This window comes from Rana temporaria, chromosome 4 (assembly GCF_905171775.1).
Source record: "Rana temporaria chromosome 4, aRanTem1.1, whole genome shotgun sequence".
Lineage (NCBI taxonomy): Eukaryota > Metazoa > Chordata > Amphibia > Anura > Ranidae > Rana > Rana temporaria.
In genome coordinates, this window is record NC_053492.1 from 158,529,456 (window position 1) to 158,551,750 (window position 22,295).

Consider the following 22,295-nt stretch of genomic DNA (forward strand, 5'->3'; position numbering starts at 1 on the left):
GTAACAATCGGCTTCATCAGAACAATATAAGACGCACTGCCCGGCAGAACACAGACGCTGTTCAACTCATGGTGACTCCCAGACTCCCTAATTTGCATATCTGTGCAGCTGCATGGGGGCAGGAATCAGCAGGCATGCGTAACAATCAGCTTCATCAGAACAATATAAGGCACACGGCCATAGAATTTATGGCAAATATATGCGTAGGTGGATCAAGACGATCAAATTGTTTTCTAGGCCACGTTTACCACCAACAACAACATTAACGCTGTATGCGTGACTTTCCGAATCAAAGGAACTCAAACTATCTTTCACCAAGGAAGCCCGGCATTAGCCAGGCATAAAAAAAATCACCAAAACTCATGGTTGTTCCTCTCCACAGAAATTTTTAACAAAAGGCAAAGGATGTATTCATTCTAAAGAGAAACCATAGTATAACCCGGCAGAACACAGGTGCTGTTCAACTCATGGTGACTCCCAGACACCCTAATTTGCATGTCTATACAGCTGCATGGAGGCCGGAATCAGCAGGAACACGTAACAATCGGCTTCATCAGAACAATATAAGACGCACGGCCTGGCAGGACACAGACACTGTTCAACTCATAGTGACTCCCAGACACCCTAATTTGCATGTCTGTGCAGCTGCATGGGGGCGGGAGTCAGCAGGCACACGTAACAATCGGCTTCATCAGAACAATATAAGACGCACGGCCCGGCAGAACACAGATGCTGTTCAACTCATGGTGACTCCCAAACACCCTAATTTGCATGTCTGTGCAGCTGAATGAGGGCGGGAAACAGCAGGCACGCGTAACAATCGGCTTCATCAGAAAACTATAAGACGCACGGCCCGGCAGAACACAGACGCTGTTTAACTCATGGTGACTCCAAGACACCCTAATTTGCATGTCTGTGCAGCTGCATGGGGGTAGGAATCAGCAGGCATGCGTAACAATCAGCTTCATCAGAACAATATAAGGCACACGGCCATGGAATTTGTGGCAAATATATGCATAGGTGGATCAAGACGATCAAATTGTTTTTTATGCCACGTTTACCACCAACAACAACATTAACGCTGTCTGCGTGACTTTCCGAATCAAAGGAACTCAAACTATCTTTCAACAAGGAAGCCAGGCATTAGCCAGGCATAAAAAAATTCACCAAAACTCATGGTTGTTCCTCTCCACAGAAATCTTTAACAAAAGCCAAAAGATGTATTCATGCTAAAGAGAAACCAGAGTATAAACCGGCAGAAAACAGACGCTGTTCAACTCATGGTGACTCCCAGACACCCTAATTTGCATGTCTGTGCAGCTGAATGAGGGCAGGAAACAGCAGGCACGCGTAACAATCGGCTTCATCAGAACAATATAAGACGCACGGCCCGGCAGGACACAGACGCTGTTGAATTCATGGTGACTCCAAAACCCCCAAATTTGGATGTCTGTGCAGCTGCATGGGGGCGGGAGTCAGCAGGCACACGTAACAATCGGCTTCATCAGAACAATATAAGACGCACGGCCCGGCAGAACACAGATGCTGTTCAACTCATGGTGACTCCAAACACCCTAATTTGCATGTCTGTGCAGCTGAATAGGGGCAGGAAACAGCAGGCACGCGTAACAATCGTCTTCATCTGAAAAATATAAGACGCACGGCCCGGCAGAAAACAGACGCTGTTAAACTCATGGTGACTCAAAGACACCCTAATTTGCATGTCTGTGCAGCTGCATGGGGGTAGGAATCAGCAGGCATGCGTAACAATCAGCTTCATCAGAACAATATAAGGCACACGGCCATAGAATATGTGGCAAATATATGCATAGGTGGATCAAGACGATCAAATTGTTTTCTATGCCACGTTTACCACCAACAACAACATTAACGCTGTCTGCGTGACTTTCCGAATCTAAGGAACTCAAACTATCTTTCACCAAGGAAGCCCGGCATTAGCCAGGCATAAAAAAATTCACCAAAACTCATGGTTGTTCCTCTCCACAGAAATTTTTAACAAAAGGCAAAAGATGTATTCATTCTAAAAAGAAACCAGAGTATAACCCGGCAGAACACAGGTGCTGTTCAACTCATGGTGACTCCCAGACACCCTAATTTGCATGTCTATGCAGCTGCATGGAGGCCGGAATCAGCAGGGACGCGTAACAATCGGCTTCATCAGAACAATATAAGACGCACGGCCCGGCAGGACACAGACGCTGTTGAATTCATGGTGACTCCAAAACCCCCAAATTTGCATGTCTGTGCAGCTGCATGGGGGCGGGAGTCAGCAGGCACACGTAACAATCGGCTTCATCAGAACAATATAAGACGCACGGCCCGGCAGAACACAGATGCTGTTCAACTCATGGTGACTCCAAGACACCCTAATTTGCATATCTGTGCAGCTGCATGGGGGCAGGAATCAGCAGGCATGCGTAACAATCAGCTTCATCAGAACAATATAAGGCACACGGCCATAGAATTTATGGCAAATATATGCGTAGGTGGATCAAGACGATCAAATTGTTTTCTAGGCCACGTTTACCACCAACAACAACATTAACGCTGTCTGCGTGACTTTCCGAATCAAAGGAACTCAAACTATCTTTCACCAAGGAAGCCCGGCATTAGCCAGGCATAAAAAAATTCACCAAAACTCATGGTTGTTCCTCTCCACAGAAATTTTTAACAAAAGGCAAAGGATGTATTCATTCTAAAGAAAACCATAGTATAACCCGGCAGAACACAGGTGCTGTTCAATTCATGGTGACTCCCAGACACCCTAATTTGCATATCTGTGCAGCTGCATGGGGGCAGGAATCAGCAGGCATGCGTAACAATCAGCTTCATCAGAACAATATAAGGCACACGGCCATGGAATTTATGGCAAATATATGCGTAGGTGGATCAAGACGATCAAATTGTTTTCTAGGCCACGTTTACCACCAACAACAACATTAACGCTGTCTGCATGACTTTCCGAATCAAAGGAACTCAAACTAACCCGGCAGAACACAGGTGCTGTTCAACTCATGGTGACTCCCAGACACCCTAATTTGCATGTCTATGCAGCTGCATGGAGGCCGGAATCAGCAGGGACGCGTAACAATCGGCTTCATCAGAACAATATAAGACGCACGGCCCGGCAGAACACAGACGCTGTTCAACTCATGGTGACTCCCAGACACCCTAATTTGCATGTCTGTGCAGCTGAATGAGGGCAGGAAACAGCAGGCACGCGTAACAATCGGCTTCATCAGAACAATATAAGACGCACGGCCCGGCAGAACACAGACGCTGTTCAACTCATGGTGACTCCCAGACACCCTAATTTGCATGTCTGTGCAGCTGCATGGGGGCAGGAATCAGCAGGAATGCGTAACAATCAGCTTCATCAGAACAATATAAGGCACACGGCCATAGAATTTATGGAAAATATATGCGTAGGAGGATTAAGACGATCAAATTGTTTTCTAGGCTACGTTTACCACCAACAACAACATTAACGCTGTCTGCGTGACTTTCCGAATCAAAGGAACTCAAACTATCTTTCACCAAGGAAGCCCGGCATTAGCCAGGCATAAAAAAATTCACCAAAACTCATGGTTGTTCCTCTCCACTAAAATTTTTAACAAAAGGCAAAAGATGTATTCATTCTAAAGAGAAACCAGAGTATAACCCGGCAGAACACAGGTGCTGTTCAACTCATAGTGACTCCCAGACACCCTAATTTGCATGTCTGTGCAGCTGCATGGGGGCGGGAATCAGCAGGCACGCGTAACAATCGGCTTCATCAGAACAATATAAGACGCACGGCCCGGCAGAACACAGACGCTGTTCAACTCATGGTGACTCCCAGACACCCTAATTTGCATGTCTGTGCAGCTGCATGGGGGCAGGAATCAGCAGGCATGCGTAACAATCAGCTTCATCAGAACAATATAAGGCACACGGCCATAGAATTTATGGCAAATATATGCGTAGGTGGATTAAGACGATCAAATTGTTTTCTAGGCCACGTTTACCACCAACATTAACGCTGTCTGCGTGACTTTCCGAATCAAAGGAACTCAAACTATCTTTCACCAAGGAAGCCCGGCATTAGCCAGGCATAAAAAAATTCACCATAACTCATGGTTGTTCCTCTCCACAGAAATTTTTAACAAAAGGCAAAGGATGTATTCATTCTAAAGAGAAACCATAGTATAACCCGGCAGAACACAGGTGCTGTTCAACTCATGGTGACTCCCAGACACCCTAATTTGCATGTCTATACAGCTGCATGGAGGCCGGAATCAGCAGGAACACGTAACAATCGGCTTCATCAAAACAATATAAGACGCACGGCCTGGCAGAACACAGACGCTGTTCAACTCATAGTGACTCCCAGACACCCTAATTTGCATGTCTGTGCAGCTGCATGGGGGCGGGAGTCAGCAGGCACACGTAACAATCGGCTTCATCAGAACAATATAAGACGCACGGCCCGGCAGAACACAGATGCTGTTCAACTCATGGTGACTCCCAAACACCCCCAAATTTGCATGTCTGTGCAGCTGCATGGAGGCGGGAATCAGCAGGGATGCGTAACAATCGGCTTCATCAGAACAATATAAGACGCATGGCCCGTCAGGACACAGACGCTGTTGAACTCATGGTGACTCCAAAACACCCTAATTTGCATGTATGTGCAGCTGCATGGGGGCAGGAATCAGCAGGCATGCGTAACAATCAGCTTCATCAGAACAATATAAGGCACACGGCCATAGAATTTATGGCAAATATATGCGTAGGTGGATCAAGACGATCAAATTGTTTTTTAGGCCACGTTTACCACCAACAACAACATTAACGCTGTCTGCGCGACTTTCCGAATCAAAGGAACTCAAACTATCTTTCACCAAGGAAGCCCAGCATTAGCCAGGCATAAAAAAATTCACCAAAACTCATGGTTGTTCCTCTCCACAGAAATCTTTAACAAAAGGCAAAAGATGTATTCATTCTAAAGAGAAACCAGAGTATAAACCGGCAGAAAACAGATGCTGTTCAACTCATGGTGACTCCCAGACACCCTAATTTGCATGTCTATGCAGCTGCATGGAGGCGGGAATCAGCAGGGACGCGTAACAATCGGCTTCATCAGAACAATATAAGACGCACGGCCCGGCAGAACACAGACGCTGTTCAACTCATGGTGACTCCCAGACACCCTAATTTGCATGTCTGTGCAGCTGAATGAGGGCAGGAAACAGCAGGCACGCGTAACAATCGGCTTCATCAGAACAATATAAGACGCACGGCCTGGCAGAACACAGACGCTGTTCAACTCATGGTGACTCCAAGACACCCTAATTTGCATATCTGTGCAGCTGCATGGGGGCAGGAATCAGCAGGCATGCGTAACAATCAGCTTCATCAGAACAATATAAGGCACACGGCCATAGAATTTATGGCAAATATATGCGTAGGCGGATCAAGACGATCAAATTGTTTTCTAGGCCACGTTTACCACCAACAACAACATTAACGCTGTCTGCGTGACTTTCCGAATCAAAGGAACTCAAACTATCTTTCACCAAGGAAGCCCGGCATTAGCCAGGCATAAAAAAATTCACCAAAACTCATGGTTGTTCCTCTCCACAGAAATTTTTAACAAAAGGCAAAGGATGTATTCATTCTAAAGAGAAACCATAGTATAACCCGGCAGAACACAGGTGCTGTTCAACTCATGGTGACTCCCAGACACCCTAATTTGCATGTCTATACAGCTGCATGGAGGCCGGAATCAGCAGGAACACGTAACAATCGGCTTCATGAGAACAATATAAGACGCACGGCCTGGCAGGACACAGACGCTGTTGAAGTCATGGTGACTCCAAAACCCCCAAATTTGCATGTCTGTGCAGCTGCATGGGGGCGGGAGTCAGCAGGCACACGTAACAATCGGCTTCATCAGAACAATATAAGACGCACGGCCCGGCAGAACACAGATGCTGTTCAACTCATGGTGACTCCCAAACACCCTAATTTGCATGTCTGTGCAGCTGAATGGGGGCGGGAAACAGCAGGCACGCGTAACAATCGGCTTCATCCGAAAAATATAAGACGCACGGCCCGGCAGAACACAGACGCTGTTAAACTCATGGTGACTCCAAGACACCCTAATTTGCATGTCTGTGCAGCTGCATGGGGGTAGGAATCAGCAGGCATGCGTAACAATCAGCTTCATCAGAACAATATAAGGCACACGGCCATGGAATTTGTGGCAAATATATGCATAGGTGGATCAAGACGATCAAATTGTTTTTTATGCCACGTTTACCACCAACAACAACATTAACGCTGTCTGCGTGACTTTCCGAATCAAAGGAACTCAAACTATCTTTCAACAAGGAAGCCAGGCATTAGCCAGGCATAAAAAAATTCACCAAAACTCATGGTTGTTCCTCTCCACAGAAATCTTTAACAAAAGCCAAAAGATGTATTCATGCTAAAGAGAAACCAGAGTATAAACCGGCAGAACACAGATGCTGTTCAACTCATGGTGACTCCCAGACACCCTAATTTGCATGTCTATGCAGCTGCATGGAGGCGGGAATCAGCAGGGACGCGTAACAATCGGCTTCATCAGAACAATATAAGACGCATGGCCCGTCAGGACACAGACGCTGTTGAACTCATGGTGACTCCAAAACACCCTAATTTGCATGTCTGTGCAGCTGCAAGGGGGCGGGAATTAGCAGGAACGTGTAACAATCAGCTTCGTCAGAAGAATATAAGACGCACGGCTCGGCAGAACACAGACGCTGTTCAACTCATGGTGACTCCCAGACACCCTAATTTGCATGTCTGTGCAGCTGCATGGGGGCAGGAATCAGCAGGCATGCGTAACAATCAGCTTCATCAAAACAATATAAGGCACACGGCCATAGAATTTATGGCAAATATATGCGTAGGTGGATTAAGACGATCAAATTGTTTTCTAGGCCACGTTTACCACCAACATTAACGCTGTCTGCGTGACTTTCCGAATCAAAGGAACTCAAACTATCTTTCACCAAGGAAGCCCGGCATTAGCCAGGCATAAAAAAATTCACCAAAACTCATGGTTGTTCCTCTCCACAGAAATTTTTAACAAAAGGCAAAAGATGTATTCATTCTAAAGAGAAACCAGAGTATAACCCGGCAGAACACAGGTGCTGTTCAACTCATAGTGACTCCCAGACACCCTAATTTGCATGTCTGTGCAGCTGCATGGGGGCGGGAATCAGCAGGCACGCGTAACAATCGGCTTCATCAGAACAATATAAGACGCACGGCCCGGCAGAACACAGACGCTGTTCAACTCATGGTGACTCCCAGACACCCTAATTTGCATGTCTGTGCAGCTGAATGAGGGCAGGAAACAGCAGGCACGCGTAACAATCGGCTTCATCAGAAAAATATAAGACGCACGGCCCGGCAGAACTCAGACGCTGTTAGACTAATGGTGACTCCAAGACACCCTAATTTGCATGTCTGTGCAGCTGCATGGGGGTAGGAATCAGCAGGCATGCGTAACAATCAGCTTCATCAGAACAATAAAAGGCACACGGCCATGGAATTTGTGGCAAATATATGCATAGGTGGATCAAGACGATCAAATTGTTTTCTAGGCCACGTTTACCACCAACAACAACATTAACGCTGTCTGCGCGACTTTCCGAATCAAAGGAACTCAAACTATCTTTCAACAAGGAAGCCAGGCATTAGCCAGGCATAAAAAAATTCACCAAAACTCATGGTTGTTCCTCTCCACAGAAATCTTTAACAAAAGCCAAAAGATGTATTCATGCTAAAGAGAAACCAGAGTATAAACCGGCAGAACACAGATGCTGTTCAACTCATGGTGACTCCCAGACACCCTAATTTGCATGTCTATGCAGCTGCATGGAGGCGGGAATCAGCAGGGACGCGTAACAATCGGCTTCATCAGAACAATATAAGACGCATGGCCCGTCAGGACACAGACGCTGTTAAACTCATGGTGACTCCAAAACACCCTAATTTGCATGTCTGTGCAGCTGCAAGGGAGCGGGAATTAGCAGGCACGCGTAACAATCAGCTTCATCAGAAGAATATAAGACGCACGGCCCGGCAGAACACAGACGCTGTTCAACTCATGGTGACTCCCAGACACCCTAATTTGCATGTCTGTGCAGCTGCATGGGGGTAGGAATCAGCAGGCATGCGTAACAATCAGCTTCATCAGAACAATATAAGGGAAACACGGCCATGGAATTTGTGGCAAATATATGCATAGGTGGATCAAGACGATCAAATTGTTTTCTAGGCCACGTTTACCACCAACAACAACATTAACGCTGTCTGCGTGACTTTCCGAATCAAAGGAACTCAAACTATCTTTCAACAAGGAAGCCAGGCATTAGCCAGGCATAAAAAAATTCACCAAAACTCATGGTTGTTCCTCTCCACAGAAATCTTTAACAAAAGCCAAAAGATGTATTCATGCTAAAGAGAAACCAGAGTATAAACCGGCAGAACACAGATGCTGTTCAACTCATGGTGACTCCCAGACACCCTAATTTGCATGTCTATGCAGCTGCATGGAGGCGGGAATCAGCAGGGACGCGTAACAATCGGCTTCATCAGAACAATATAAGACGCATGGCCCGTCAGGACACAGACGCTGTTGAACTCATGGTGACTCCAAAACACCCTAATTTGCATGTCTGTGCAGCTGCAAGGGGGCGGGAATTAGCAGGAACGTGTAACAATCAGCTTCGTCAGAAGAATATAAGACGCACGGCTCGGCAGAACACAGACGCTGTTCAACTCATGGTGACTCCCAGACACCCTAATTTGCATGTCTGTGCAGCTGCATGGGGGCAGGAATCAGCAGGCATGCGTAACAATCAGCTTCATCAAAACAATATAAGGCACACGGCCATAGAATTTATGGCAAATATATGCGTAGGTGGATTAAGACGATCAAATTGTTTTCTAGGCCACGTTTACCACCAACATTAACGATGTCTGCGTGACTTTCCGAATCAAAGGAACTCAAACTATCTTTCACCAAGGAAGCCCGGCATTAGCCAGGCATAAAAAAATTCACCAAAACTCATGGTTGTTCCTCTCCACAGAAATTTTTAACAAAAGGCAAAAGATGTATTCATTCTAAAGAGAAACCAGAGTATAACCCGGCAGAACACAGGTGCTGTTCAACTCATAGTGACTCCCAGACACCCTAATTTGCATGTCTGTGCAGCTGCATGGGGGCGGGAATCAGCAGGCACGCGTAACAATCGGCTTCATCAGAACAATATAAGACGCACGGCCCGGCAGAACACAGACGCTGTTCAACTCATGGTGACTCCCAGACACCCTAATTTGCATGTCTGTGCAGCTGAATGAGGGCAGGAAACAGCAGGCACGCGTAACAATCGGCTTCATCAGAAAAATATAAGACGCACGGCCCGGCAGAACTCAGACGCTGTTAGACTAATGGTGACTCCAAGACACCCTAATTTGCATGTCTGTGCAGCTGCATGGGGGTAGGAATCAGCAGGCATGCGTAACAATCAGCTTCATCAGAACAATAAAAGGCACACGGCCATGGAATTTGTGGCAAATATATGCATAGGTGGATCAAGACGATCAAATTGTTTTCTAGGCCACGTTTACCACCAACAACAACATTAACGCTGTCTGCGCGACTTTCCGAATCAAAGGAACTCAAACTATCTTTCAACAAGGAAGCCAGGCATTAAAAAATTCACCAAAACTCATGGTTGTTCCTCTCCACAGAAATCTTTAACAAAAGCCAAAAGATGTATTCATGCTAAAGAGAAACCAGAGTATAAACCGGCAGAACACAGATGCTGTTCAACTCATGGTGACTCCCAGACACCCTAATTTGCATGTCTATGCAGCTGCATGGAGGCGGGAATCAGCAGGGACGCGTAACAATCGGCTTCATCAGAACAATATAAGACGCATGGCCCGTCAGGACACAGACGCTGTTAAACTCATGGTGACTCCAAAACACCCTAATTTGCATGTCTGTGCAGCTGCAAGGGGGCGGGAATTAGCAGGCACGCGTAACAATCAGCTTCATCAGAAGAATATAAGACGCACGGCCCGGCAGAACACAGACGCTGTTCAACTCATGGTGACTCCCAGACACCCTAATTTGCATGTCTGTGCAGCTGCATGGGGGTAGGAATCAGCAGGCATGCGTAACAATCAGCTTCATCAGAACAATATAAGGCACATGGCCATGGAATTTGTGGCAAATATATGCATAAGTGGATCAAGACGATCAAATTGTTTTCTAGGCCACGTTTACCACCAACAACAACATTAACGCTGTCTGCGCGACTTTCCGAATCAAAGGAACTCAAACTATCTTTCACCAAGGAAGCCCGGCATTAGCCAGGCATAAAAAAATTCACCAAAACTCATGGTTGTTCCTCTCCACAGAAATCTTTAACAAAAGGCAAAAGATGTATTCATTCTAAAGAGAAACCAGAGTATAAACCGGCAGAACACAGATGCTGTTCAACTCATGGTGACTCCCAGACACCCTAATTTGCATGTCTATGCAGCTGCATGGAGGCGGGAATCAGCAGGGACGCGTAACAATCGGCTTCATCAGAACAATATAAGACGCACGGCCCGGCAGAACACAGACGCTGTTCAACTCATGGTGACTCCCAGACACCCTAATTTGCATGTCTGTGCAGCTGAATGAGGGCAGGAAACAGCAGGCACGCGTAACAATCGGCTTCATCAGAACTATATAAGACGCACGGCCCGGCAGAACACAGACGCTGTTCAACTCATAGTGACTCCCAGACACCCTAATTTGCATATCTGTGCAGCTGCATGGGGGCAGGAATCAGCAGGCATGCGTAACATTCAGCTTCATCAGAACAATATAAGGCACACGGCCATGGAATTTATGGCAAATATATGCGTAGGTGGATCAAGACGATCAAATTGTTTTCTAGGCCACGTTTACCACCAACAACAACATTAACGCTGTCTGCATGACTTTCCGAATCAAAGGAACTCAAACTATCTTTCACCAAGGAAGCCCGGCATTAGCCAGGCATAAAAAAATTCACCAAAACTCATGGTTGTTCCTCTCCACAGAAATTTTTAACAAAAGATGTATTCATTCTAAAAGGAAACCAGAGTATAACCCGGCAGAACACAGGTGCTGTTCAACTCATGGTGACTCCCAGACACCCTAATTTGCATGTCTATGCAGCTGCATGGAGGCCGGAATCAGCAGGGACGCGTAACAATCGGCTTCATCAGAACAATATAAGACGCACGGCCCGGCAGAACACAGACGCTGTTCAACTCATGGTGACTCCCAAACACCCTAATTTGCATGTCTGTGCAGCTGCATGGGGGCGGGAATCAGCAGGCACGAGTAACAATCGGCTTCATCAGAACAGTATAAGACGCACGGCCCGGCAGAACACAGATGCTGTTCAACTCATGGTGACTCCCAGACACCCTAATTTGCATGTATGTGCAGCTGCATGGGGGCAGGAATCAGCAGGCATGCGTAACAATCAGCTTCATCAGAACAATATAAGGCACACGGCCATAGAATTTATGGCAAATATATGCGTAGGTGGATTAAGACGATCAAAATGTTTTCTAGGCCACGTTTACCACCAACAACAACATTAACGCTGTCTGCGTGACTTTCCGAATCAAAGGAACTCAAACTATCTTTCACCAAGGAAGCCCGGCATTAGCCAGGCATAAAAAAATTCACCAAAACTCATGGTTGTTCCTCTCCACAGAAATTTTTAACAAAAGGCAAAAGATGTATTCATTCTAAAGAGAAACCAGAGTATAACCCGGCAGAACACAGGTGCTGTTCAACTCATAGTGACTCCCAGACACCCTAATTTGCATGTCTGTGCAGCTGCATGGGGGCGGGAATCAGCAGGCACGCGTAACAATCGGCTTCATCAGAACAATATAAGACGCACGGCCCGGCAGAACACAGACGCTGTTCAACTCATGGTGACTCCCAGACACCCTAATTTGCATGTCTGTGCAGCTGAATGAGGGCAGGAAACAGCAGGCACGCGTAACAATCGGCTTCATCAGAAAAATATAAGACGCACGGCCCGGCAGAACTCAGACGCTGTTAGACTAATGGTGACTCCAAGACACCCTAATTTGCATGTCTGTGCAGCTGCATGGGGGTAGGAATCAGCAGGCATGCGTAACAATCAGCTTCATCAGAACAATAAAAGGCACACGGCCATGGAATTTGTGGCAAATATATGCATAGGTGGATCAAGACGATCAATTTGTTTTCTAGGCCACGTTTACCACCAACAACAACATTAACGCTGTCTGCGCGACTTTCCGAATCAAAGGAACTCAAACTATCTTTCAACAAGGAAGCCAGGCATTAGCCAGGCATAAAAAAATTCACCAAAACTCATGGTTGTTCCTCTCCACAGAAATCTTTAACAAAAGCCAAAAGATGTATTCATGCTAAATTGAAACCAGAGTATAAACCGGCAGAACACAGATGCTGTTCAACTCATGGTGACTCCCAGACACCCTAATTTGCATGTCTATGCAGCTGCATGGAGGCGGGAATCAGCAGGGACGCGTAACAATCGGCTTCATCAGAACAATATAAGACGCATGGCCCGTCAGGACACAGACGCTGTTAAACTCATGGTGACTCCAAAACACCCTAATTTGCATGTCTGTGCAGCTGCAAGGGGGCGGGAATTAGCAGGCACGCGTAACAATCAGCTTCATCAGAAGAATATAAGACGCACGGCCCGGCAGAACACAGACGCTGTTCAACTCATGGTGACTCCCAGACACCCTAATTTGCATGTCTGTGCAGCTGCATGGGGGTAGGAATCAGCAGGCATGCGTAACAATCAGCTTCATCAGAACAATATAAGGCACACGGCCATGGAATTTGTGGCAAATATATGCATAGGTGGATCAAGACGATCAAATTGTTTTCTAGGCCACGTTTACCACCAACAACAACATTAACGCTGTCTGCGCGACTTTCCGAATCAAAGGAACTCAAACTATCTTTCACCAAGGAAGCCCGGCATTAGCCAGGCATAAAAAAATTCACCAAAACTCATGGTTGTTCCTCTCCACAGAAATCTTTAACAAAAGGCAAAAGATGTATTCATTCTAAAGAGAAACCAGAGTATAAACCGGCAGAACACAGATGCTGTTCAACTCATGGTGACTCCCAGACACCCTAATTTGCATGTCTATGCAGCTGCATGGAGGCGGGAATCAGCAGGGACGCGTAACAATCGGCTTCATCAGAACAATATAAGACGCACGGCCCGGCAGAACACAGACGCTGTTCAACTCATGGTGACTCCAAGACACCCTAATTTGCATATCTGTGCAGCTGCATGGGGGCAGGAATCAGCAGGCATGCGTAACAATCAGCTTCATCAGAACAATATAAGGCTCACGGCCATAGAATTTATGGCAAATATATGCGTAGGTGGATCAAGACGATCAAATTGTTTTCTAGGCCACGTTTACCACCAACAACAACATTAACGCTGTCTGCGTGACTTTCCGAATCAAAGGAACTCAAACTATCTTTCACCAAGGAAGCCCGGCTTATAAAAAGCCCAGGCATAAAAAAATTCACCAAAACTCATGGTTGTTCCTCTCCACAGAAATTTTTAACAAAAGGCAAAGGATGTATTCATTCTAAATAAAACCATAGTATAACCCGGCAGAACACAGGTGCTGTTCAACTCATGGTGACTCCCAGACACCCTAATTTGCATATCTGTGCAGCTGCATGGGGGCAGGAATCAGCAGGCATGCGTAACATTCAGCTTCATCAGAACAATATAAGGCACACGGCCATGGAATTTATGGCAAATATATGCGTAGGTGGATCAAGACGATCAAATTGTTTTCTAGGCCACGTTTACCACCAACAACAACATTAACGTTGTCTGCATGACTTTCCGAATCAAAGGAACTCAAACTATCTTTCACCAAGGAAGCCCGGCATTAGCCAGGCATAAAAAAATTCACCAAAACTCATGGTTGTTCCTCTCCACAGAAATTTTTAACAAAAGATGTATTCATTCTAAAAGGAAACCAGAGTATAACCCGGCAGAACACAGGTGCTGTTCAACTCATGGTGACTCCCAGACACCCTAATTTGCATGTCTATGCAGCTGCATGGAGGCCGGAATCAGCAGGGACGCGTAACAATCGGCTTCATCAGAACAATATAAGACGCACGGCCCGGCAGAACACAGACGCTGTTCAACTCATGGTGACTCCCAGACACCCTAATTTGCATGTCTGTGCAGCTGCATGGGGGCGGGAATCAGCAGGCACGAGTAACAATCGGCTTCATCAGAACAGTATAAGACGCACGGCCCGGCAGAACACAGATGCTGTTCAACTCATGGTGACTCCCAGACACCCTAATTTGCATGTATGTGCAGCTGCATGGGGGCAGGAATCAGCAGGCATGCGTAACAATCAGCTTCATCAGAACAATATAAGGCACACGGCCATAGAATTTATGGCAAATATATGCGTAGGTGGATTAAGACGATCAAAATGTTTTCTAGGCCACGTTTACCACCAACAACAACATTAACGCTGTCTGCGTGACTTTCCGAATCAAAGGAACTCAAACTATCTTTCACCAAGGAAGCCCGGCATTAGCCAGGCATAAAAAAATTCACCAAAACTCATGGTTGTTCCTCTCCACAGAAATTTTTAACAAAAGGCAAAAGATGTATTCATTCTAAAGAGAAACCAGAGTATAACCCGGCAGAACACAGGTGCTGTTCAACTCATGGTGACTCCCAGACACCCTAATTTGCATGTCTGTGCAGCTGCATGGGGGCGGGAATCAGCAGGCACGTGTAACAATCGGCTTCATCAGAACAACATAAGACGCACGGCCCGGCAGAACACAGACGCTGTTCAACTCATGGTGACTCCCAGACACCATAATTTGCATGTCTGTGCAGCTGAATGAGGGCAGGAAACAGCAGGCACGCGTAACAATCGGCTTCATCAGAAAAATATAAGACGCACGGCCCGGCAGAACACAGACGCTGTTTAACTCATGGTGACTCCAAGACACCCTAATTTGCATGTCTGTGCAGCTGCATGGGGGTAGGAATCAGCAGGCATGCGTAACAATCAGCTTCATCAGAACAATAAAAGGCACACGGCCATGGAATTTGTGGCAAATATATGCATAGGTTGATCAAGACGATCAAATTGTTTTCTAGGCCACGTTTACCACCAACAACAACATAAACGCTGTCTGCGTGACTTTCCGAATCAAAGGAACTCAAACTATCTTTCAACAAGGAAGCCAGGCATTAGCCAGGCATAAAAAAAATTCACCAAAACTCATGGTTGTTCCTCTCCACAGAAATCTTTAACAAAAGCCAAAAGATGTATTCATGCTAAAGAGAAACCAGAGTATAAACCGGCAGAACACAGATGCTGTTCAACTCATGGTGACTCCCAGACACCCTAATTTGCATGTCTATGCAGCTGCATGGAGGCCGGAATCAGCAGGGACGCGTAACAATCGGCTTCATCAGAACAATATAAGACGCATGGCCCGTCAGGACACAGACGCTGTTGAACTCATGGTGACTCCAAAACACCCTAATTTGCATGTCTGTGCAGCTGCAAGGGGGCGGGAATTAGCAGGCACACGTAACAATCAGCTTCATCAGACGAATATAAGACGCACGGCCCGGCAGAACACAGACGCTGTTCAACTCATGGTGACTCCCAGACACCCTAATTTGCATGTCTGTGCAGCTGCATGGGGGCAGGAATGAGCAGGCATGCGTAACAATCAGCTTCATCAGAACAATATAAAGCACACGGCCATAGAATTTATGGCAAATATATGCGTAGGTGGATTAAGACGATCAAATTGTTTTCTAGGCCACGTTTACCACCAACATTAACGCTGTCTGCATGACTTTCCGAATCAAAGGAACTCAAACTATCTTTCACCAAGGAAGCCCGGCATTAGCCAGGCATAAAAAATTTCACCAAAACTCATGGTTGTTCCTTTCCACAGAAATTTTTAACAAAAGGCAAAAGATGTATTCATTCTAAAGAGAAACCAGAGTATAACCCGGCAGAACACAGGTGCTGTTCAACTCATAGTGACTCCCAGACACCCTAATTTGCATGTCTGTGCAGCTGCATGGGGGCGGGAATCAGCAGGCACGCGTAACAATCGGCTTCATCAGAACAATATAAGACGCACGGCCCGGCAGGACACAGACGCTGTTGAACTCATGGTGACTCCCAAAACAACCAAATTTGCATGTCTGTGCAGCTGCATGGGGGCGGGAATCAGCAGGCACGAGTAACAATCGGCTTCATCAGAACAGTATAAGACGCACGGCCCGGCAGAACACAGATGCTGTTCAACTCATGGTGACTCCCAGACACCCTAATTTGCATGTCTATGCAGCTGCATGGAGGCGGGAATCAGCAGGGACGCGTAACAATCGGCTTCATCAGAACAATATAAGACGCACGGCCCGGCAGAACACAGACGCTGTTCAACTCATGGTGACTCCAAGACACCCTAATTTGCATATCTGTGCAGCTGCATGGGGGCAGGAATCAGCAGGCATGCGTAACAATCAGCTTCATCAGAACAATATAAGGCACACGGCCATAGAATTTATGGCAAATATATGCGTAGGCGGATCAAGACGATCAAATTGTTTTCTAGGCCACGTTTACCACCAACAACAACATTAACGCTGTCTGCGTGACTTTCCGAATCCAAGGAACTCAAACTATCTTTCACCAAGGAAGCCCGGCATTAGCCAGGCATAAAAAAATTCACCAAAACTCATGGTTGTTCCTCTCCACAGAAATTTTTAACAAAAGCCAAAAGATGTATTCATTCTAAAAAGAAACCAGAGTATAACCCAGCAGAACACAGGTGCTGTTCAACTCATGGTGACTCCCAGACACCCTAATTTGCATGTCTATGCAGCTGCATGGAGGCCGGAATCAGCAGGGACGCGTAACAATCGGCTTCATCAGAACAATATAAGACGCACGGCCCGGCAGAACACAGACGCTGTTCAACTCATGGTGACTCCCAGACACCCTAATTTGCATGTCTGTGCAGCTGAATGAGGGCAGGAAACAGCAGGCACGCGTAACAATCGGCTTCATCAGAACAATATAAGACGCACGGCCCGGCACACATTTTTTTAGGGGAAAAAAATCGCCCAGCTCTACAATGCTGTCACATTCAGCTCGGCCTGTTCAAGTGAAAGGGCAACACCACAAACATAAGTTTAGTGCCAGAGCCGATCCACGTGGCCGGCAGCCACGATATCTGCCGGCAAACCGCGATCGCTCCTAAGAGAGCCAATCAATGTAAACAGACAGATCCTCGTTCTGACAGGGGAGTTAGAGAGAGATCTGCTGTTCCTAATGATAGGAACAGCGATCTCTCTCTACTCCCTGTCAGTACCCCCCACAGTTAGAAACACCTCACAGGGAACACAATTAACCCCTTGATCACCCCATAGTGTTAACCTCTTCCCTGCCAGTGACATTTATACAGTAGTCAGTGGCTATTTTTATCACTGATCGCTGTATAAATGTCAACGGTCCCCAAAAAATGTCAAAAGTGTCCGATCTGTCGCAGTCCCACTAAATATCGCTGAACACAGCCATTACTAGAAAAAATAATAATCATAAAAATGCCATAAATATATCCCCTATTTTGTAGACGCTATAACTTTTGCGCAAAGCAGTCAATATATGCTTATTGCGATTTTTTTTTACCAAAGATATGTAGAATATATATTGGCCTAAACCAGGAGTCTCCAAACGTTTTGAACAAAGGGCTAGTTTTTTGTCCTTCAGGCTTTAGGGGGGCTGGACTGCAGTCAGTGTGAGTAGAAAATGTCCCAACATCACTGGTAGTAAACAATGCCCCATCATTGGTCTTCACAGGAGGAACAGTCGCCCCATGATTGGTATCAGTGGGAGGAATAGTGCCCCATGATTGGTCTTAGTGGGAGGTAAAGTGCCCTATAATTGGTGCCAGTGGGAGGAAGGGTGCCCTAATAATGGTGTCAGTGGGAGTAATGGTACTCCATCATTGGTCTTAGCAGGAGGAACCCCATCGATGTTGTCAGTGGGAGGAAGGGTGCCCTATTAATGGTGTCAGTGGGAAGAATGGTGCCCTTTAGCAGGAGGAATAGTGCCCCATCATTGGTCTTAGCAGGAGGAATAGTGCCCCATTTAAGGTGTCATTGGGAGGAAGGGTGCCCTATTAATGGCGTCAGTGAGAGGAATGGTGCCCCATTATTGGTCTTAGCAGGAGCAACAGTGCCCCATGATTGGTATCAATAAGAGAAAGAGTGCCCCATCAATGGTGTTAGTGGGAGGAAGGGTGCCCCATTAATGGTATCAGTGGGAGGAATAGTGCCCCATCATTGGTCTTAGTAGGGGAAATAGTGCCCCATCCATGGTGTCAGTGGGAGGAAGGGTGCCCCATCATTGGTGTCAGTTGAAGCATAATGTCCCAAGGACCAAGTAGAGACAGGAAAAGGGCCGCATCTGGCCCTCGGGCCACATTTATTATAGCAAAAAGTTAAAAATGTTGTTTTTTTTCTCAAAATTGTCGCTCTTTTTTTGTTTATAGCGCAAAAAAGAAAAACTGTAGAGGTGATCAAACACCACCAAAAGAAAGCTCTATTTGTGGGGGGGGAAAAAAGCAAACATTTTATTTGGGTACAGCTTCACACGACCGCACAATTGTCAGTTAAAGCAATGCAGTGCCGTATCGCAAAAAAATGGCCTGGTCAGGAAGTTAGTAAATCCTTCCGGGGCTGAAGTGGTTAAACCACCGAATCAGCTCACCATCACCAGTGCCCATCAATGCAGTCTCACCAGTGCAGCCTGATCAGTGCCCATCAGTGCATCCTCACCAGTGCAGACAGTGCCCATCAGTGCAGCCTGATCAGTGCCATCTCACCAGTGCAGACAGTGCCCAGGCATCAGTGCAGCCTGATCAGTGCCTATCACTGCAGTCCCACCAGTGCAGACAGTGCCCATCAGTGCAGTCTCACCAGTGTAGACAGTGCCCATCAGTGCAGCCTGATCAGTGCCGTCTCACCAGTGCAGACAGTGCCCATCTGTGCAGCCTGATCAGTGCCGTCTCATTATTGCAGACAGTGCCCAGGCATCAGTGCAGCCTGATCAGAGGCCATCAGTGCAGCCTCACCAGTGCAGACAGTGCCCATCAGTGCAGCCTGATCAGTGTTGCCTCACCAGTGCAGACAGTGCCCAGGCATCAGTGCAGCCTGATCAGTGCCCATCTGGGTCTGTCTCACAGCCAGGTCCTTACCTTGCACGCCCTCTTTGGGGGGGGTGATGAATCTCAGTCACCTCTTCTGTTCTCTGCCACTCCTCAAACCAGCGCCTGGCCCCAGCCCACAACCGCTCAGGTCACGTGTAACGTGACGCACCTCCTCCCCTGGCATGCCATACACCCTGACGGCTGCCTCTGAGACTCCTGGGAGGTGGGAGTTGTAGTTTGCTGCGCTGCCGAGTTCCTCTCACAGCCAGGAACTTGAGCGCGACCGGACTACAACTCCCAGAGTGCAGCACAGCAGCAGCCATCCAACCAGTCGGCGGCCACCTTCTAGTACTGTATAATCCGGCCATTACAACCTGGAAATAAGTAACACAGGCAGTGCCATGGCCATTTAGTGATAAGGTAGGCGGCCTGGGGGGGAACTTTCCACCCTACCCCCTGGCCCAGCACGCCCCTGCAATCTCACCAATGGTAAAGGTGGGCTTTCCCATCACTTTTTTTGTGATCTCACAATAGAGATACAAACAGTATTATACAATTGACAGGGGTTTCAACCGTTTCCTACTTTAGGGATCTGCTGCCATCAACTGTCTGAACCTGTAAATGCCTATAAATATATTATGTATGCAATTCCTGTCCCTGGCTGTTGGCTTGGAAGTCCCAGAAAGAGAAAGCAGAGAGATAGAGAAAGTCTTATGCCGCGTACACGCGATAATTTTTCAGCAAAAAACGTTGTTTTAAAAAAATGTCATTTAAAATGATCGTGTGTGGGCTTCACATAATTTTTCGGGTTCTGAAAAACGACAAATATTTTTTTCCAACATGCTGCATTTTTTAACAACGTTTTAAGCAATGTCGTTTTTCGGGTTGTAAAAAATGATCGTGTGTAGGCTAAAACAACGTTTAAAACCCGCGCATGCTCAGAAGCAAGTTATGAGACGGGAGCGCTCGTTCTGGTAAAACTACCGTTCATAATGGAGTAAGCGCATTCATCACGCTGTAACAGACAGAAAAGCGTGAATCGGCTTTTACTAACATGGAATCAGCTCAAGCAGCCCCAAGGGTGGCGTCATCCGCGTGGAAATTACCCTTTATAGTGCTGTTGTAGGTGTTGTACGTCACGCGCTTTGCTAGAGCATTTTTTTAAAAACTATGGTGTGTGGGCAACGTCGTTTTAATGATGAAGTTGGAAAAACAAAATTTTTTCTACATGCCGAAAACGTCGTTTTTTTTCATGCCGAAAAATGATCGTGTGTACGCGGCATTAGCCATATGTCCTGTCCATGCTACTAAACCCTGGACCAGAAGAGGCTATTATACATTACTAGGGAGGGACTAAAGCGCAGACTAGATAGGCTGATTCTGAGTTTCAGTACCACACCACAGTTCCTTCTGGTAAGAATTCCCATTAAGGCTGATTGAACAACAGTTGGACGATATCCCCATGACAGTGGGAGGAAGGGTGTGATTGTCTTTAGGTCACTGCCACAAAGACAAATGCACATTTCCCTCAGAGCCCCCTGCAACTGCACTTTGCTGCAACATTCATCTGGAGGTATCCCTATTAATACCTATATATACCCAAGTATATGTGCACAAATCCAGCAGGACTCCTATTGGGCCCCTTTGCTTAGATTACTGGTTTATTTCCCAGGAAGGGAATTCCCTCGGTTCACAGAGGTCCTGTCCTGGGTTGAGGCACTGACAACTTTATTATCAATCACGCTATTCCACTTATCTAAGGTTCTGGTTCTCTTATTTACCTACAGGTTTAGCACACTATTCTGTGGGGAGGTCCATTTCTCATAACCACCCCCCTTCCTAAAAGAAGAAGGTCTAAACCATTCTACCCAAAGCTAAAATGTTTTAGCTGGAGCCCCACTCTGAAGTAAATGTGTATTTAGGATTTCATGTGGTGATCCTGCATACTTCATGTGATAGGGTGACAATGCTCACTCACTGTACTGTGTTTATGGAAGAGCAGTGGTGTCCCCCCAAGAAAGAAAGTGTGGTGGACTATGGAAAAATAGGGAGGAGGTGTTATGTAGTTAACAGTTAGCAAAGTCCAAAGGAACTTTCTGACGCACTGGATTTTTGGCAGGGTCAACAGGTCTTTTGTTCACACTTCTTAAACAGATAAAACAAAAATTCTTTCAATGGCAAACTTACCAGATCTAAAGGGAGCAAATATTAGTCTATTGTTAGGGTTTACATACCTCCTAAAGCAGATAAAGACAGATAACAAAGACAAATTAATGCAGCTCTGTAAACATTAAAGCTCAAATTTAGGTATGGATATTTTTCTTAGTTACATTAGTCCAATCTAAGTATGTACAGTGAGTACCAGGGCTGTCTTAATGAGAGGGCACACCTGGGCACTGCCCAGGGGCCCCAGGTGCATGGGGGGCCCCTGCACTTCCTCAAAGCAGCTAGTCCTTGAGCCCACGCTGCCCCAAAATTGGGGGCCCCATGATGGCACTGAGAGAGATAGATGCAAAGGGGAGGAAGTCTGCCTCCTACCTACTTAAAGCGGAAGTAAACCCATTCATTTAATAGTTTCAAAAAACAGTTACATTTCTGGCACATGACGGGAATGTAACACTCCCATTGGTTGCGCTCTCAACCAAACTGTCAAATCATCCAATGGCTGGTGTCATAACTGATCACATGTGCAGCATCATGGCAGTTGTAGATCAAACTGAGGCCAAGATGGCCGCTTCCTTGGCTGTAAATGATTGGAGGGATTACTTCCACTTTAATGTCTGTTTACCTGCACGGTCATCAGAGCATTACTTTGCCCAGGAGCCCATGATGCTAGTCCTGTACTGAGCAGCTGCCCTGCTGCTTAGTGAGCAAAGGAGGTCACTTGCCTGGC

The 22,295-nt window shown here is 46.5% G+C and overlaps 22 non-coding genes and 2 pseudogenes across 22 annotated transcripts; all 24 read right to left on the reverse strand.

The window, feature by feature from the left end:
- Nucleotides 1–321: 321 nt before the first annotated feature.
- On the reverse strand, nucleotides 322–436 carry LOC120938294. Its single transcript, XR_005748932.1, has one exon. It is a non-coding gene; the product is annotated as a U5 spliceosomal RNA (small nuclear RNA).
- Nucleotides 437–1,134: 698 nt separating this feature from the next.
- Nucleotides 1,135–1,249, reverse strand: LOC120938176. The gene has a single exon (XR_005748819.1). It is a non-coding gene; the product is annotated as a U5 spliceosomal RNA (small nuclear RNA).
- A 697-nt stretch (nucleotides 1,250–1,946) lies between these two features.
- Nucleotides 1,947–2,061, reverse strand: LOC120938169. Its single transcript, XR_005748812.1, has one exon. It is a non-coding gene; the product is annotated as a U5 spliceosomal RNA (small nuclear RNA).
- A 560-nt stretch (nucleotides 2,062–2,621) lies between these two features.
- Nucleotides 2,622–2,735, reverse strand: LOC120938371. Its single transcript, XR_005748999.1, has one exon. It is a non-coding gene; the product is annotated as a U5 spliceosomal RNA (small nuclear RNA).
- Nucleotides 2,736–3,564: 829 nt separating this feature from the next.
- On the reverse strand, nucleotides 3,565–3,679 carry LOC120938182. Its single transcript, XR_005748825.1, has one exon. It is a non-coding gene; the product is annotated as a U5 spliceosomal RNA (small nuclear RNA).
- A 416-nt stretch (nucleotides 3,680–4,095) lies between these two features.
- On the reverse strand, nucleotides 4,096–4,210 carry LOC120938279. The gene has a single exon (XR_005748918.1). It is a non-coding gene; the product is annotated as a U5 spliceosomal RNA (small nuclear RNA).
- Nucleotides 4,211–4,910: 700 nt separating this feature from the next.
- LOC120938774 lies at nucleotides 4,911–5,025 on the reverse strand. The gene has a single exon (XR_005749219.1). It is a non-coding gene; the product is annotated as a U5 spliceosomal RNA (small nuclear RNA).
- A 560-nt stretch (nucleotides 5,026–5,585) lies between these two features.
- Nucleotides 5,586–5,700, reverse strand: LOC120938273. Its single transcript, XR_005748912.1, has one exon. It is a non-coding gene; the product is annotated as a U5 spliceosomal RNA (small nuclear RNA).
- A 698-nt stretch (nucleotides 5,701–6,398) lies between these two features.
- LOC120938177 lies at nucleotides 6,399–6,513 on the reverse strand. The gene has a single exon (XR_005748820.1). It is a non-coding gene; the product is annotated as a U5 spliceosomal RNA (small nuclear RNA).
- A 554-nt stretch (nucleotides 6,514–7,067) lies between these two features.
- On the reverse strand, nucleotides 7,068–7,182 carry LOC120938816. The gene has a single exon (XR_005749259.1). It is a non-coding gene; the product is annotated as a U5 spliceosomal RNA (small nuclear RNA).
- A 560-nt stretch (nucleotides 7,183–7,742) lies between these two features.
- Nucleotides 7,743–7,857, reverse strand: LOC120938178. Its single transcript, XR_005748821.1, has one exon. It is a non-coding gene; the product is annotated as a U5 spliceosomal RNA (small nuclear RNA).
- Nucleotides 7,858–8,419: 562 nt separating this feature from the next.
- On the reverse strand, nucleotides 8,420–8,534 carry LOC120938179. The gene has a single exon (XR_005748822.1). It is a non-coding gene; the product is annotated as a U5 spliceosomal RNA (small nuclear RNA).
- Nucleotides 8,535–9,088: 554 nt separating this feature from the next.
- Nucleotides 9,089–9,203, reverse strand: LOC120938817. The gene has a single exon (XR_005749260.1). It is a non-coding gene; the product is annotated as a U5 spliceosomal RNA (small nuclear RNA).
- Nucleotides 9,204–9,751: 548 nt separating this feature from the next.
- On the reverse strand, nucleotides 9,752–9,867 carry LOC120938222. Its single transcript, XR_005748862.1, has one exon. It is a non-coding gene; the product is annotated as a U5 spliceosomal RNA (small nuclear RNA).
- Nucleotides 9,868–10,427: 560 nt separating this feature from the next.
- LOC120938762 lies at nucleotides 10,428–10,542 on the reverse strand. The gene has a single exon (XR_005749208.1). It is a non-coding gene; the product is annotated as a U5 spliceosomal RNA (small nuclear RNA).
- A 560-nt stretch (nucleotides 10,543–11,102) lies between these two features.
- On the reverse strand, nucleotides 11,103–11,210 carry LOC120938358 (annotated as a pseudogene).
- A 560-nt stretch (nucleotides 11,211–11,770) lies between these two features.
- On the reverse strand, nucleotides 11,771–11,885 carry LOC120938148. The gene has a single exon (XR_005748791.1). It is a non-coding gene; the product is annotated as a U5 spliceosomal RNA (small nuclear RNA).
- Nucleotides 11,886–12,445: 560 nt separating this feature from the next.
- On the reverse strand, nucleotides 12,446–12,560 carry LOC120938218. Its single transcript, XR_005748858.1, has one exon. It is a non-coding gene; the product is annotated as a U5 spliceosomal RNA (small nuclear RNA).
- A 560-nt stretch (nucleotides 12,561–13,120) lies between these two features.
- On the reverse strand, nucleotides 13,121–13,235 carry LOC120938763. The gene has a single exon (XR_005749209.1). It is a non-coding gene; the product is annotated as a U5 spliceosomal RNA (small nuclear RNA).
- Nucleotides 13,236–14,061: 826 nt separating this feature from the next.
- LOC120938359 lies at nucleotides 14,062–14,169 on the reverse strand (annotated as a pseudogene).
- Nucleotides 14,170–14,729: 560 nt separating this feature from the next.
- Nucleotides 14,730–14,844, reverse strand: LOC120938149. The gene has a single exon (XR_005748792.1). It is a non-coding gene; the product is annotated as a U5 spliceosomal RNA (small nuclear RNA).
- A 560-nt stretch (nucleotides 14,845–15,404) lies between these two features.
- Nucleotides 15,405–15,520, reverse strand: LOC120938180. Its single transcript, XR_005748823.1, has one exon. It is a non-coding gene; the product is annotated as a U5 spliceosomal RNA (small nuclear RNA).
- A 554-nt stretch (nucleotides 15,521–16,074) lies between these two features.
- On the reverse strand, nucleotides 16,075–16,189 carry LOC120938186. Its single transcript, XR_005748829.1, has one exon. It is a non-coding gene; the product is annotated as a U5 spliceosomal RNA (small nuclear RNA).
- A 699-nt stretch (nucleotides 16,190–16,888) lies between these two features.
- LOC120938207 lies at nucleotides 16,889–17,003 on the reverse strand. Its single transcript, XR_005748848.1, has one exon. It is a non-coding gene; the product is annotated as a U5 spliceosomal RNA (small nuclear RNA).
- Between the last annotated feature and the right edge of the window lie 5,292 nt (nucleotides 17,004–22,295).